Source organism: Danio rerio, chromosome 13 (assembly GCF_049306965.1).
Source record: "Danio rerio strain Tuebingen ecotype United States chromosome 13, GRCz12tu, whole genome shotgun sequence".
Lineage (NCBI taxonomy): Eukaryota > Metazoa > Chordata > Actinopteri > Cypriniformes > Danionidae > Danio > Danio rerio.
In genome coordinates, this window is record NC_133188.1 from 38,632,396 (window position 1) to 38,650,000 (window position 17,605).

At 35.3% G+C, this 17,605-nt stretch overlaps 1 protein-coding gene across 4 annotated transcripts in view; it reads right to left on the bottom strand.

The window, feature by feature from the left end:
- LOC101882067 (uncharacterized) overlaps positions 1 to 17,605 on the bottom strand; it is a 180,420-nt gene that overhangs the window by 64,435 nt on the left and 98,380 nt on the right. Inside the window, exon 1 of one of the 4 annotated variants that reach the window (XM_073920159.1) lies at positions 13,259 to 13,558. The exons of the other annotated variants lie outside the window; for them this stretch is intronic. The gene's annotated coding sequence lies outside the window, so the exon portion shown is untranslated. Of the gene's footprint in view, positions 1 to 13,258; positions 13,559 to 17,605 lie in introns of those variants that run through there. 4 annotated transcript variants of the gene reach the window in all.

Sequence of the window (17,605 nt, forward strand, 5' to 3'; positions counted from 1 at the left end):
TTACCATATTTTTAACTCAGAAAAACTAGCAACCACGGTTGCTGTTTTCTTTCTGTAGATTTTACAGATTTTTTACAGTGTAGTACAAATACATTCATTCATTCATTTTCTTGTCGGCTTAGTCCCTTTATTAATCCGGGGTCGCCACAGCGGAATGAACCGCCAACTTATCCAGCAAGTTTTTACGCAGCCGGTATCCAGCAAGTTTTTTCCAGCTTCCAGCTTTCGGGGAAAAATCCACACACACATTCACACACACACTCATACACTAAGGACAATTTAGCCTACCCAATTTACCTGTACTGCATATCTTTGGACTGTGGGGGAAACCGGAGCACCCGGAGGAAACCCACGCGAAGGCAGGGAGAACATGCAAACTCCACACAGAAACGCCAACTGAACCGAGGTTCGAACCAGCGACCTTCTTGCTGTGAGACGACAGCACTACCTACTGCGCCACTGCCTCGCCCTAGTACAAATACACTTAATACTTATTTCTGTTATGCCGAATTCAGACAGCACGATTTTCAAAGTAGTCATGTCACAGATGTTTTCACACTGCATGACTATCTCGGGCAGCTTTCCGTCAGTGCTGTGTTTACAATGTAGAATAGGTCGGTGACAGGGGGTTTCACACTGCATGACTTTACAGTATGAGAATCGCAGAAAACTATGTCTCGTTCTGGAAACCACATCTCACAATAAAACACGCAAGAAGTGACATTGAAACTATGCGATGTACATAATAAGAAAGAAGCCTTTAGTGGAGTAGAAAACGTACTTACTGTATTTTGCTCACCTTGGTTTTGAAGGGAATTAGCAAATTCTCCTCAATTTTTTTCTTATTCATAATGTTAAATTACGCACTGTAAACTTTAATTAACTTTCACTTTTTTATTGACAAATGAATTAGGTCAATAAATTATGTAAAAGTTCACATTACTCAATGCTAGCTAATCCTAGCAAATAAGACCTTATTTTGCTGCCATTACATTTCTGTATGTGTGAAAAAAAAGCAAAATAAATCCTCCGGGTTCACTGCATAAAGTGACATTAAACAAACTTTTCAAAGTGTGTAAATGAGCTTGAGTTGTGAAAATTGTTTAGACACTGACTGACAGTGTTGTGCAAGACATGCTTTGATGATATTTCTTTTAATGGATGCACATGGTTTGAGCCCAGCCCATGCCTGCAGCCATGAACACTCAGGAATGCGCTTAAGTAGGGACGTTTTCCTCCTTAGAAGAGTTCAATCCTCCATTGCATCACAGAAACAGCCTATCATCAACACACTACGCACATTGCACGTTAACAACCGGCGCACATTGCCAGAGGGCAGTGAAGATTGAAAAGTTGTGTTTTGATAAGGGCGTGTGATCCTGACCCACAGAGCAACAGACAGAGAGAATAAAAAACCACAGAGAGTGTTAAATACTTGAGACGCCCAAAAGCAGCTCTACCTGCACTGTAACACAGCTCCACCATGACTAACGTTTAAAAAACACATTAGCAATTCAATGGTGTAACACTGCTGGTAAAAGCGCTGTTGTTTCATGCACTGTCAATTTTAGGATTTGGCTTTTCATAAAGCATTTTTTTTCAGTGTAAAGTGTAAAGAAAACATCTGAAATATTATATTATGTGCTTCTTTTGCTGCATTTTATCAATTTGTGTCTGTAAGTTTATATTGCAATGCATGTTTTTAAACATATAGGGCTCTATTTTAACGATCTAGGCGCAACGTGGAAAGCGCAGGGCGCAAAAGCATTAAGGGCATGTCAGAATCCACTTTTGCTATTTTAGGGACGGAAAAATCCACTTTGCGTCACTGCGCATGGTCTAACAGGGTTGAGCTTATTCTTTTTATGAGTTACGGGTGTTTTGAGAATAAACCAATCAGAGTCTCATCTCCCATTCCCTTTAAGAGTCAGTTGCATCACGCCATGGCGCATTTGCTATTTAAATGTCAGACTTTGTATGTGGAAAAACTGAAACCTACACAAGAGAGTAAACAGTTAAACAAAGCAACTGCAACGCGAGAATGAGAGAATGAGCCTCCTCATTCTTTACTTTTACTTTCTTCCCTGGAGAAGGAAACGTATTGTACACACAGACATCCATTAGCCCATATAATTAATTTTGTTTATTAAGCACAAAGATTTGTTTCAAAACTATTTCTAAATTCAGTTGTAATTTCCAGCAAACGAATAAATGAACAGTAATAACGAGGTTATTTTTGGTCTAAAACTTGACAGGTGGACAAATCTAAGCTTGTTTTTAATAAAACAAATATAAATATTAATCTAATAAATAATACTCCTAATTATAACATTATACAAAAGCAAATTGTCATAAATAAACTAAAAAAGCCTCCCGAGATGAAGGCATGAAGACAGTGATTTTTATAATTATGTAGAAAGTAATAATTTTTGTAACATTTTAATCCTTTTATTCTTTTTCATTTGTAAAGATATTTGTGTATTGCTGTACATCATGTGTGCAGCATTAGGCAATGTTTAAGTGAAGCGCACAACTAACTCGCTCTGCGCTGGACTTTAGACTACATTTCAGCTGGTCTATTGAACAGTCTATTTTAGTTCCTCAAACTAGCAACGCCCCTGCAATGTGCCTTAACACACCTCCTTTTTTAGACCAGAACGCCTATGGGCGCACATATGAACACAAATGCATTTGCTATTTAAACAGTGTAGTGCAAAATGTCAAAATGACTCTTGCGCTGAGCTGAAACTCGCAAACAACAATTGCGTCATGCCTTGCGCCGAGTGTATGATAGGGCCCCATAGTCATAAATCACTACTTCAGCAGAACTAATATATTTACCTTATTTTATAGTTAAATTTATATCTATAGTTTGAAGGGTTTTACTAAAAAATTTGTCCATAAATCATGTACCTGATTATATATTTCTATTCTAGCTGTTGGCAGTATTTTGCAGCAATAAGACAAATTTTGAGTCTAAAATGTAAAAAATTAAAAAATTAAAAAATAATTAAACACAAAAAAATTAAACCTGACTTCACCCAATGTTCAAATTTTAGTGATAGAAAAATAGCAATATAAAAAATACTAATTTGCATAGTCAAACATAACAGAGAAAATAAGGATAATTTTATATATATATATATATATATATATATATATATATATATATATATATATATATATATATATATATATATATATATATATATATATATATATATATATATATGTGTGTGTGTGTGTGTGTATATAAAGTAAGATTAAAGTATAAAGGAATAATTTTTCCAAAGGACATGTTAACATGAAATTTAACCAGAATTTACTAAAAACCCAAACAATACAAATATAAAAATCAAACAAAACAAACAAATCAGAAAAGTTTGTTATGTGTAATAACAATGGAATGACACAAGGATAAAGTACTGAACTACTGAATCGTATTTAATACTGCTTTTTTGGGGGATGGCAGCTTAAAGACACCTCTCATATGGAGAATAAAGTCACATAAATTCCTCAGGTGTGATTTTTTTCAGACTTCAACAGAGTGTAAAAATCTTGATGGTTTTGTGAGTTTCATCTATCAAATCTGATCTTTAATTTGTATTTTCTATAGGATTGAAGTTGGGTGATTGGCTAGGCCATGCTACAGCTTGATTTTCTTTCTCTGAAAGCGTTTGAGAGACTTTTGGCTTTGGCTGTATTTTTGATTATTGTCCTGCTAAAATGTCCACTCTTGTTTCATCTTCATCATCCTGCTAATGTTGATGTTGGACTGAAACAGCTAATATTAATTTACACTAAGGGTTGCTGAAGAACTACTGAGAGATTTCAGCTGCTGTCTGAGCTGAGGCCTTTTTTACCTCCCTTTCTTCATGTGTTCAATACTTTTTCCCTGCGTCATTTGATTTTAAAACGCATAATCTAATTTGTAAACTGATTACATTAGTTTTCCTTGTATTTTTTTGGTTGCTATTAACATCCGGTGAAAATGTCAAGCCAACAGCGCCTTTAAAAATATGTTTTCTGGAAAAAAAAAAGAATTACCTGTTCAATACTTGTTTTCCCTAAAATAAGTAACTAAATAATCTGCAGTTCTAGTCTCAAAGGGAGAGTTTGTCCAAAAACGAAAATGTTTGGTTCCATACTTTCCTTTTTTTTTCTGTTTTTCACAAAAGAAGATATTTTGAAAAATAAAAACCAGTAACTAATGAGTTCCATAGCAGGAAAAACAAATACCATGGAAGTCAATAGTTACAGGTTTCCATATTTGTTCAAAACTTTAGAATAAAAGAAACTCAAACTGGTTTATAAGGAAAGGTTGCAAAATAATCACTTTTATTATGTGTTAGAATTTTTTTATAATTGTCTCTTTTATTCTTGTTTATGTAAAGCACTTTAAATTGCCACTGTGTATGAATTGTGTTTTATAAATAAACATGCCTTGCCTTGCTAAATGATGACAAAACTTAAAGTTTTGAGGGACTATTCCTTTAAAAACAAAGCTTTGTGTCATATTTAACTTTGCTTGTACAGTTACCTTTTTTTAAAAGACAATAATAACTTCAGTAAAATAATCAGAGATTTATTTATTTTTTTTACTCTTAATTTTTTTCAAGATCTCACTGCATATCCAGATTCAGCCAGTACCATCATTCCAGCTGACGTAGCAGAAGAATCAGGCAAATCTTTTGGCAAAAGAGAAAGTTTACTCATCACATCCGGGCTCTGACAGCACAAGAGACGATGTCATGATGGGCCGAGGCCAAAGCGGTTTATTGTCCCTGCTCAGGGCACAACAAAAGAGGTAAATAAACATGGGCAGCCCTCATTCCCCTCCGCTGTCAGTTCAATTACCCACAAACCAATACCTCTTAAAATGGCTATTTACCCATGAATTCAGTCACTCGTGCCTTAGGTGTTGTTTTATTTTTTTATTTTTTGTAAAGGATGGGTGCAGGGAAAAGGGAGAAGTTTGTGGGTCTGTATTTACATGTGTGTTTAAACTGTGCTCACAGTGTTCAGACTTTTGTTTGCATTTTTTGCTAAGTCAACGGTTATTCTTTCTGTTAAATAGCAGAAATATCCCATGATGATAAAGATCTGTCCTCTGTCTAAACTTCCAATATAATGCATTTCACTGAGACCAAGTTACCTATGAGTTATGGACAGCATGCACATAGCACAAAAGGGATGGATGAATGGATGGAATTTATTTAAATATATTTTAATAAATATTTAAATATTTAAACAATTAATATATATTTAATATAATATATATTAATATAATTAATATATATTTAAATAAATAAAAAATCCATAAATATCCAAAACACCCCTAATATATCCCTAAGAAATGTGCCAGCAGTGCATAAAAAGATAAAGTTGAGAGTGTTAAACGGTTAGCCTTCACAATTCAAAAAGTCTCGTTACTAAACAGGGCAGCATGTCAGTGTATGCTTTTAAGAAATAAACAAAACCTTGAGAAAGACCTCCAAAAGATCAGTAGCTACAAACACAGCATGACAACTTATATTAATTAATAATGAAAATAAACCAAACTCGTTATGAAAAAAAATCACAAATAAATAAACAACAAAAAGAAACACTTATAACCTGTAGCAAGAATGATAATGCTGAGTGGTTAGGTAACAACAGCAACTGTGATACCATAAAAATAGCATTACCTTAAGTGTTTACAGTCTTAGGACCATATGGTAATTATCCTACATTCTTTTGTGTTGTTGTTTTAACAACTATAAAATGTTATAAAAAAGATATAAACACTAAACAGAAAATATCTAAGATTAAGCTATTTAGTTTATTAGTTATATAAACAAACAAAACATATACAAAGTGTTTTTTTTTTTTTTTTTATGTTCCCCAAATTATGTTTATGGAGCAAGGAAATTTTCAGAGTATGTCTGATCATTGTTTTTCTTCTGGAAAAAGTCTTATTTGCTTTTAATTCAGGTAAAATAATAGCAGCTTTTAATTTTTTACAAAACCATTTTAAGGTCAAAATTATTAGCCCCTTTAAGCTATATATTTTTGATAGTCTACAGAACAAACCATCCTTGCATAATAACTTGCCTAAATACTCTAACCTGCCTAGTTAACCTCATTAAACTAAGCCTTTACATGTCACTTTAAGCTGAATAAAAGTATTTTGAAAAATATCTAGTCAAATATTATTTATCTTCAAATTGAATTATAAAACAACGTATAAACAGTTATTCCACTATGTAAGCATCCGAGATTTTTCTAGTTGTATTGTCCAATCACAACTAACAATTTTCTTCTAACAGTAATTGGTTGTGTAGAACAATTATTTCAGTCCTCTTTCCTTACATGAAGATATAAGTTTCTTCTTTATTTTATTTTTGATCGATTATGTCCTTTTCTCTTCATTAAGTGTCTTTACATTTTGAAGAATTATAATTGCTGACTGAGTTTGTACTTTTTCGCACTATAAGCAAACACTATAATCAATCCTAGGCATAATTTTAATTGTGCCATCTAAAATTCTGAACACCTCTAGTCAAAAGAAGGATTGCTTTCTATTAAGTTGCTAATTCTAAGGTGTGAGACAACAAGACCGCTACAATCAGCAGAATGTTACAGCAGCAATGAGGTTGGCGAGTGCATGTGTAGCGTGCATTATGAGCGATGAGGTAATCACAAAAGGTGTTCAGTTCACAACCTCACTGTCATCATTCTCGGGAGGCTAATCCGGTCATATGATCATTGTTCATGACTACCGGCAGTTTGCTTAATCTCCCTGAGAGCCTGAAGAGAGAGAGAGAGAGAGAGAGAGAGAGAGAGAGGGAGAGAGAGAGAGAGAGAGAGACAGAATGGATTAAAAAAAAACGTTCTGAGCTGATGACCCATGACATCAACCTTCCAACTAAGACCACACAGACGAACAGACCATCCATCAAGTCACATCAAAGCATCACGGAGAATGATTGAGTTCAATTAAAGACAGCCAAAGATGCATGCAAGATTAAAAGCTGCATCTTTTCAGCAAACCTTTGAAAGCGGAAATGTTTTTGGTGTTGTTTTTTGCCTTTAGTCCACCCTCAGATACTGTTTTTGACTTGCAATAACTGAACTTTTCAGATGCTTTCTAAAGTGGATTAATCTGAAAACACTATTCTGGCATCATAGTGTGGACTGATTACAAAGTTACTGTATTTGAAAACAATGATGTTTGTTTATTTATGTAACTTTTATTGTACTATTAGTACACTCTAAAAAATATTGTTATACAAAACAGAAAAAAATGCATGCGACCTCTTCTACATGTAAATACGTTTTTCCGCTTGGGATAAAGCTGTTTGAGATGGGAATCATATGACTGTCTCATCACTACTTGCTTTTGGTTGGTTTTTTTGTGGGTGTAACAAAGATAAAATGTGTACATCACATGTTAGTACTTTAAAACATTGCTGTAATAACGCTGTATAAATGAATGAAATACGGCAGTTTACAGTAGATAAAACAATATTTTATGATTTCTAATGTATTTAAACAACACGATTCTGGAAACCACAGCTGCCGTTTTTATGTAAATTTTTACAGATTTTATAATCCTATGCATGTACCAGTGCTATTCAGAATGTTGCAAGTGATTCTTTGTGCAACAATTATTTTGCATTCCTGCACTGTGCTGCATTCACAAGCTTTCGGACATTTCCCACTTATAACGTTTTAATTATGAGCTTAATGCATTCAATCTGGCAATTCTGAAATTTCTGGTTAAATACTATTCAAAGTTTCACTGTTTATACAACATTAAACATGCTTCAAACTAATGTGGATGCAGCTGTTTTAGAAAAATAATAATACTGTACAGCATTCACAGCAGCAGTCATTCTCCTTGCCCACCATGTTTAAAGTTTGTGTTAAAGTTGGAAGCTCGAGAATCAAAATTATCTCAGAGTTTCCTAGTAGTAAATACAACAACTTGAGAGGCCGTTCATGTCCAATTTCCTACTAGGACACTTATATTTACGATAATTCCCATAGCATGTGAAGGCAGCATTACTCAACAAATGTGCTTTGCCAGATGAGCAAAACCTGGAATCACTGGAAAGCAGTGATTTTGTGAACAGATTTTGCTAATAAAAAGATTGTGCCAGAAGAATATTGAGTGTACTTTATTATGTCTGTTATCATCTCAGTGTGTTTTATGATGTTTTATGCATGCGCAGTAAAATCATTTTAATGTATTCCTACTTTTAAGTGTGTTCAGGAAACTTGCCAGAGCAAATGCTTGAAATGCTAATTTGGACTGAAAGCCTTTTGTTACCAAACATCCAAATTAACGTAGACATAACAATAAGATAGCACACACTTTAGCAATTAATTTTTAAATATATTGTAAAGCAGAAGGCAGTAGATGAGGAGAATATGAACCTGGCCAAGGCTAGAGAAAAAGTAGCAAAAAGCCCAAGTAGAATTCCAGCAAAAAGGTCACTGGTTCAAGCCTTGGCTGGGTCAGTTGGCGTTTCTGTGTGAAGTTTGCATGTTCTCCCTGCTTTCGCGTGAATTTCCTCCGGGTGCTCCGGTTTCCCTCACAGTCCAAAGACAAGCTCTATAGGTGAACTGGGTAGGCTAAATTGTTCGTAGTGTATGAGTGTGAATGAGTGTGTATGGATGTTTCCCAGAGATGGGTTGAAGATGGAAGGGCATCCGCTGCGTATAACATATGCTGGATAAGTTGGTGATTTATTCTGCTGTGGCGACCCCACACTCTCAGAAATAAAGGTATGCGCGCTGTCACTGGGGTTGTACCTTTTCAAAAGGTAAAAAGTTGTACCTAAAAGGTTCATATTAATACCTAAAGGGTACATATTAGTACCTAAAAAGAACAAAAGTGTTCCTCTTAATTTTTTTAGGTAAATATATACTTTTTAAGTACAAGTGTGTACGTTTTGAAAAGGTACCACCCCCAGTGACAGCTCACGTACCTTTATTTCTGAAAGTGCAGTTTAATAAAGGTACTAAGCTGAAAAGAAAATGAATGAATGAATTATAATTGGTTAATCAGTGGTTCACTCTCAGAATTGGCCCTAAAACCATGACAAGGGGAATATTTGAATCTTTCAGTAAATACAATGTGTAGGACCACCATTTAAAAGCAAAACCACAAAAATCACTACAATTGTTTAAGCCCTGTTTCCCAAGTGCTTTTATGTAAGATTTTGACTCGTCTAAAACATGAAAATACCACATTACGTTTGCTGACATTTAAGAAACATGTTAAGTGAACATAATTGTTTATCTGAAAAAACAATGCTAAAGTCAGTTATTCTAATTTGAAAATTTAGCTTGCTTCTTGAGATATCTGTCTTTGTTTGGTCTGTGTAACTCCCCTCAATGGCAGTTTACTAAAATATATTTCAGCACCCTGATTGGCATCAATCGCTTTGTGGTTAGTGCATCAACACATAGCCCTGAGGTGCTCACAGAGACCGGAGTTCGATTCCCGACTTAAGGTCCTTTGTTGTTCCTTTCCCTCTCCCTGCTCTCTATTCATTCGTGTCTTCTCTCTACATATTATAAAAGGATAAACTCCCATTAAAGATTAAATTGGCATTGTTAGATTGCATTGTACTTGTACATGTGTAATGACAATAAAGTTGAATCTAATCTAATCAAAAAAATGATAATATTTCAGCACTCTGGGTTGCCTTAGTGGAAAGGACAGCATATTTCACTTCAGTCATGACCGCTTTCTTTTATCTGAGAAATATTGCAAAGTTAAGAATTATGCTATCCATCTCAGATGCAGACAAGCTAGTTCATGCTTTTATGGCTTCTAGACTGGATTACTGTAATGCCCTGTATGCTGGTTGTCCAGCATCCTTTTTTGACAAACTTCAGCTAGTACAAAATGCAGCTGCCTGGTCTAGAATATATGATAAAATCACCCCAATTTAACCTCCTTACACTGGCTGCCTGTTAAGTTTCCTATTATTTATAAACTATTGCTTCCTTATCAAGCTTTAAATAATCTAGTTCCTGTTTATCTAACCAGCCTTCGGTCTCGCTACAATCCAACCCGCTCTTTAAGATCTCAAATCTCAAGGCTTCTGGTAGTAAATAGAATAGCAAAATCAAGTAAAGGAGGTTGCGCCTTCTCATATATCATGAAGGTATAGCCTTCATGATAATGTCCGAGACTCAGACACACTCTCTCAGTTCAAAACTAGATTAAAGACCATAGACTGTAAAATATATGGACGTAGTATCCGTGACGTCACCCGTAGGTTTCTGAAGAGCGCAAAAGAAGCCACAAGTAGGCGCGGCCAACCGTCGCCATTTTGGTCACGCGTCATCACACCCACGGCGGGATACCAAACAAGGGCAAAGAGGCGGAGAGTGAGCGGAGCTACAGACACCTGCTAGCATTTAGCTTGGACCTGGTTCAGACACACTTTACTTTGGGAGAAATGCTTAATACTTTATCACCAGTGACTCGTTTGTATTCTGACCACTTGTGCTTGGTTGTACACTATATCAATAAATTGTTTAGACTTTTAAAAACACTGCTGTAATACATTGAGCCACTAAACATTGTTCTTATGACGTTTTTCAACAGGAGGAAAACGCGAATTACTTACAAACACTTCAGATATAGTCTGTGTTAGTTACTGTAAGACTATTGATAAAATCCAGCATAACACTGTATGACAACGCTTCAGATGACTGTTCTAGAGCCTACAGCTAATCAATCTGACAGATTCTGGAGTGCATTACAGCTCTAAATATAAATATAAACGATAAATGATCTTAAATAAAACAAATACATGTATAGAGATGGTATATAAGTATATAACTTTACTCACATGGGAAACGGAGGCCACGTGAATAGTTTGTGAGCACAATTAAGTGCCCTCAGCATGCCATGCCATCTAATAATTGTGGGAAACAAGTCCAAAAGGCAGTTGACTGTGTAAAGCCACATAAAACAACACAGAAATACGATAAATATGCCGAGTTCAGTGGCTAATCTGCAGGATTCAGCTGAGGTGACGTGACAGCGACCAGCGAGACCTAGCTGTCAATCAAGTGACCACACCCTTAATTATGCAAACTTAATATAAAGGAAACGGATGAGTTATAAAAAAATTCACCCCCCTCACAGTTGTCATGAAGGGTAATATTACCTGTATTAACCAAAATCTTTTTTTGAACCAGGCTGTAAACACCTTTTTTTCTGCTGTAAAGTTGGCCATTCTAACAGTGGGCACAATTGAAATTTGCTCTGTTTTGGAGCCAGGAGCGGCCAGGACTAGCGGAATTTCGAATGAATTGCAGTTTTAGTTACTTCCGTATTGGCTTCCTGAGGGAGAGCGGGAGGTTGCCGCTTGTTAAAGACCTATCTTTTTAGTAAAGCACACACACAATGCATCGCATAACGGTATGGTGCATAAGTATGCTCCATGCAGGTAAGCTGGCTTGACAAACACCTGCAGGACACAATCCTCCTTAATGCACCAGACATTGTGTTAGAAACCCTCATTTGCTTTAAATGTTTGTTTCTGTTTGTTTATATAACTGCTATTTTTATTTATAACACTTAATTTTTGCATGAACAGCAGCTACGCTAGTTAATTTTTTATTCTCTATTTCCTCTATACTCATCATGAGGCCCCTAAAGACTATGATGTGCCATTGATGCAATCCAAGACTTGTAAAGAGATGATCCCAAGGCACCATAATCCTGGACCAGGCCGTATCCCGAGCTGATGCTGTGGTGGTCATGGAGTGTATGAGACTGATTCCTGAAAGATCAGTGACAAACATCCTTTGGGCCAGCCTAACCTCCCGCCGGTGCCCTACTCACACCTGCAGCTTCTCCACGATGGACGTTCTGCTTCTCCAGCCTCCAGCACCTAGACTGCAGCTCCACACAGGAAGTTTGGCCAGAAGAATAATGGTCGTGCCCAAAAGAGCCTGGTTTCTCTCAAGTTTTTTTTCCCCTTCACTTCATTAACTGGTGAAGTTTTTTTTTTTTATCTTGCCACTGTCGCCACTGGCTTACTTAGTTCGGGACTTGTAGAGCTGCACTTTGGTGGATTTGCTATCAGTGTTTGAACTTTCAGCAGTGAACTCTGAAATCTGGACTTAATTAGAACTATGTTAAGCTGCTTTGAAAAAATCTACATTGTAAAAAGCATTATATAAATAAACATGAATTTAATTGAATGAAGGCTGCTTCAATATATAAGCACAGGGCATAAAATGCGACTTTTGGAGGACAGAAGCAACCTCCGTAATCAGACGCAGACACAGAGTCATAAAAATCCTCACGAGGTGGTTTTTAATTTGACGTGTAATATTACAAACGTAAACATTAGCTGAGTAGAGTGTAAGGCTCAATGATCATGCACACTCGCTCCTGTTTGTGTCAACAATCTGTCAACCTGTTTATAAGGCATCCTATGAGTATGGGCTGGGTGGAAAAAAAACCCTCAAATGTTTTGAATTTGGACTGTAATACCTAGTCCAACCTTTAGGTGTCAATCCTACATACTGCACCTTTAACAAGACATATTACACTGAAAAAAAACTATATCTGCAAAACTGATGCAAACAGTTTATGTGTTGATTTTAAACAAACAAATTGAATTTAGTAGTAATGTTCAATTTAAATTATTTGCCTAAATTTAGCCCAAATAAATTGTTTACATCCACTTAATAAAAAAAAATAATATATATATATATATATATATATATATATATATATATATATATATATATATATATATATATATATATATATATATATATATATATATATATATATAGCAAATCCAATTAGTCATCTTTGAATCTTTTTTTAGTGTATGGCACCACATCTTTTTCAAAATAATCAGAGCTTTTTCATTGTTTGGATCATCTGGTTAAAATAATGTCATGTTACATTCACACACTGCAGTCCAAATCCTTTCTTTTTTTGTATCCAGGTAAGCAGAATTCTGTCATTTTCCACATAGCATCTCATCAAAATGTTGTTTCCACAAAGACAAACAACAAACATCTGATATGCACATGTACGAGATCTGATCTGCCAGTCTGATCAAGGCTTTAGTGTTCAAATCTAAACTTAGTCACTCAATGACTCTAACCAAGGCATAAATGGAAAACCTAAGGAGTCATCAAGAAACTCACAAAACCTCATCAAAGATCACAAAACAATGGTTTGGTTGATTGTCGCCCACTACAGTCCACTGATACAGCTCACCTGCATTTAATCCAGAGCTAGCCGCACTCTCTCGCTTTCTGCCCGGGTAAGATGATGCTCTGTGGGTGGTGGTCTCCAAAGGCCTGTCAGGACAATGGATCAAATGCCAGCGCTGTTCCTTTGAACTATTGTGTCTGTGTCTCTCAAAGGCATTATCTGACCCGGGACTACCTGGCCTGTCAGCAAAAGAAGCAGGCACTGCTCAATGTAGCAAAAAATCCACTTGTCTGGTATGTGACATGGGAAATACTTTCCTTTATTGTGGAGCTTTGAGTTCACTCAGGAGAGCTTTTCAGGTCTCTGAAGGGGGAATAAATGTGGATAAGATCACAATTCACTGGGGTCTTATCAAACTGCAGTGCATGATAGGAAATTCTATGATAAAGCATTTTGGAAACGTATGCAAATTATTGGATTTATCAAGTTTAAGAAAGGTTATTACTAGGGATGCACCGAATTTTCTGATTATTTCAGGATAAAAAAAAAAAAAGAAAATAATAAAAAGGAAAAAAAAAAAAAAAAAAAAATCGAACAAACATGGCATTTTCGGTTTTCGTCCCAAAAAGAAAAATGGCTGAAAAAATGAGCATTTCAATGCAATATGAAAAGTCATTTTTTGCTGTATCAACTGAAGCGCAAGAGCAGCCAAGTGTGGCATCGTTCAAAGTCGAAATAGCTCGATACTTCACTCTATTCTGTCTCCTTATGCATGAAGTCCACTCAAATAACACACTGACGGGACATTTCTATGTAGTATACTGACATACTGGTAAACTGACACCTCTCTACTTACTCATTGTCATGTGAGCCAGGACCACAAAACCAGTCATAAGTGTAATTTTTTGAAAATTTAAATTTATACTGTATATCACAATAAATGTTAGGATATGACACTATTTGGCTGAGATTAATCTATTTTAACATCTGCAATCTGATGCTTCAAAAAATAAATAAATAAATAAATAAATAAAATAAAAATAAATTGAAAAGACAGATTATTAATAAATTGAGATATATATATACTGTAGAAAATGTACTGAATATATTAATTGAGCATTACCTTCTTTACTTAATATTCAAAAACAATTTTGGGTTAAAATTAATATGCCAATTACAATTTTATGTCAATAATTATGACCTGTACAATGTATTATTGGCAATTACCAAAAACATATTTGTGTTAATTGTGTTGACGAAAAACTTTCATCATAATTTTCGTGAAGAACAAGATTCTACCGACGAAAACTAGATGAAAACTAAATAAAAATTAAACATTGACGACAACTATAATAAAAATATATATTGACATTTTTATTGGCTAATAAAAACGAGACGAGAGTGTTATTAAGGGACGTTTTTTCAGTTTAGCTAACCTGCTAACTCGTGCAAGGTTCAGGTGGCCATTTTGGAATGAAAATTCCAATAGAACAACAGCATATCATAAAGGCTGATTTATCCTTCTGCGTCAAACGCACGCGTATGCTACGGCGTTGACAAATAGCCTTACGCTGTGGCTGTTGGCATCGCTGACGTGCATCTCTCAAAAAAATTTAAAAACGACGCGTAGCGCAAGCTCTGTGATTGGTCAGCTTGGTAGCGCTGACGAGTCTGGGCGGGGCCGAGAGCCGCACGACCCTGATGGAGCAATTGTTTACAAGTGTGGAGTCCTGTGAAGGAGCTCCGGATGGAAAGTTTTGTTTTGTGTTTACCTCATAGTTAAAGTTGTTGCACGTCCGCTGGTTCCAAAATGAGTAAGTTTGAGCCACTTGTACATTCAGGAAGTGTTCAGGAAAAGCAAAACAGCAGCGAAGAAACTCGACACAGAGGAACATTAACCTTACTGCCAACTAGCGTTTCGGAAGTGTTAATGCAGATCAACAGAGACAGCGCGCAGAAGTATAAATGCACAGCTACGCGCGTTGCATGCGCCGTGGGTTATGCCGGTCACTTGACGAAGAAGTATAAACCAGGCTTAAGTCTGTAAAATAAACTATTAAAAGTGCTGATGATTGTGATAGTAAGTGTTGTATTGTCCTCCTTCAGGTTGTATCTCAGCTTTAATGCGCTTTTAAATGAATAAATAAAAAACAAAGCAGCTGCTTGTCATCGAGACAGCAATAAGATCCAATGGACAGCCGACAATTTTCACTCCAAATGGTGGAATCCGGGGTTGTTGCTGGGCGCTGCTGTTGCAATGGAACGTTCTATTGAATGTCGCCTCTTGGTGATTCTAAGCTCTTTGGTTCAGGCGCGATGTCTGTCTGCCGCGGTCATGACAACAGCCATTTACAGTAAACCTTCACCACAAAACAATTTATTCAGGACGTCATTTAGTGATGTGATTATATCTTAAGTCTCTAAGGATGTAATTTTACTGTAGTGCTATAATCTCCGCTTATCAGGGAGTCACATACAGCATACAAGATTGAAGTGAAACGTACTTTTATTTTTTTATGTACATCTTCACTTTAGAATTCCTCTATGTGATCTAACACAGCCATGGGACTGAGTGCACATTTGACAAGGTATATTATGATTTGCATATGTCATTACTCTATTTATTCACTCAGTGCTATAACTGAGTACCTGCATCTACTGTAATGCCAACTACAACATAAAGCTTGCTATAGACTTACATTGCAAAGTGGACTTTTTAAGGCCTTTCAAAGATTAAATGGCTTAAAACTGAACAACAGACTGGTTAAAAAGACTAGTAGTTTACCACGTTAAAATAAAGGGTTTGCTAAATAATTGCACAGTACTGCATTTTCAAATGGATACTGTTCTTACATGTTGATTGATTGCATAGACTGTAAAAGACATGGACGTAGTATCCGTGAAGTCACCCATAGGTTTCTGAAAAACCAAAAAGAAGCTACCACTAGGCGCTGCCAACCGTCACCGTTTTGTTCACATAATAATACTTAATTACCTGCGACTCGTTTGTGTTCTGACCACATGGGGTTGGTTGTATACTTTGCTATATCAATAAAGTGTTTAGACTTTTAAAACACTGCTGTAATACATTAAGCCACTAAAAAAATCCAGGCATAACACTGTAAGTTTACATTTCAGATGACTGTTCAATAGCATACACTAATCAATCTGTCAGATTCTGGAGTGCATTCAAGTTCTAAAGAAAAATCTAAATGATAAATGATCTTAAATATAAAAAAAAATACATCTATAGAGATGGTACAGTATATAAGTGTATATATTCATTCACCTAGGAATGGAGGCCAAGTGAATGCTTTGTGAGCACAATTAAGTGCACACAGCAGGCTCTTTCATCTCATAATTGTTAAAAATAATTCCAAAAAGCAACTGACTGTGTAAAGCCCCATAAAACAAAACAAAAATACAATGTATATGTCAAGTTCAGTGGCTAATTAGCCGGAATCAGCTGATTTGACTTGACGGCAAATAGCGAGACCTAGTAGTCACTCAAGTGGCCACGCCCTTCGAAAAATTTAAGAAAAATTCACCCCCATCACAGTTGCCATGAAGGGTAATATTAGCTAAATGAACCAAAATTGTTCTTTGTATCAGGCTGTAAACACCCTTTTCTGTTGTAAAGTTGGCCATTTTAAAAGTGGGCTCAATAGAAATTTGCTTTATTATGAAACCAGGACTAGTGGAATTTTGATGAATTGCAGTTTCAGTTACTTCCGTATTTGCTTCACGAGGAAGAGCGGGAGGTTGCTGCTTGATTGATTGCTGACACAATTTTAATTATGATTTTTGTTCCTCAATGGAGAAGCTATTTCCCATATTTTAATGAGACTGTTTTGTTTCATTTTAAGTTAGAATATTTTGTATAACTAAATGTATACATTTTTTATGAAATTAAAAATTAGCTAAAGTTTTATTTAATTAAAATAATTTATCTAATAAATTAAACATATATTTAAGCAACTAAATTTAGAGTAGATTTAGTCAACTAAAATCTTATGAAATTTAGTCGACTAAAACTAGACTAAACCTAAAGTGATTCAGAAGACTAAAATATGATTAAAACTAAAATGGAATTTTTGTCAAAAGACTAAGACTAAAACTAAATCAAAATTTGCTGTTAAAATTAACACTGATTTGTACAACATAACCACAATTGTGGTTATTTTGTTGGCTTCTGTTTTTTATCAGTATATACTTCCTATTATCTTATAATCTCTCTTTGTTATAAGTTGAGTTAAATGCATAAAGTCTTACAAAATTACATATTTTAGTAAAATAATAAATAACTGTTACAAAATTATTTTTAAAAATTTAGATTTCAGTTTTGCAGTGCATACAGATTTTTTGGTTTCAGTTTTATCCCAGCATTTTCAATTCAGTGCATCCTTAGTT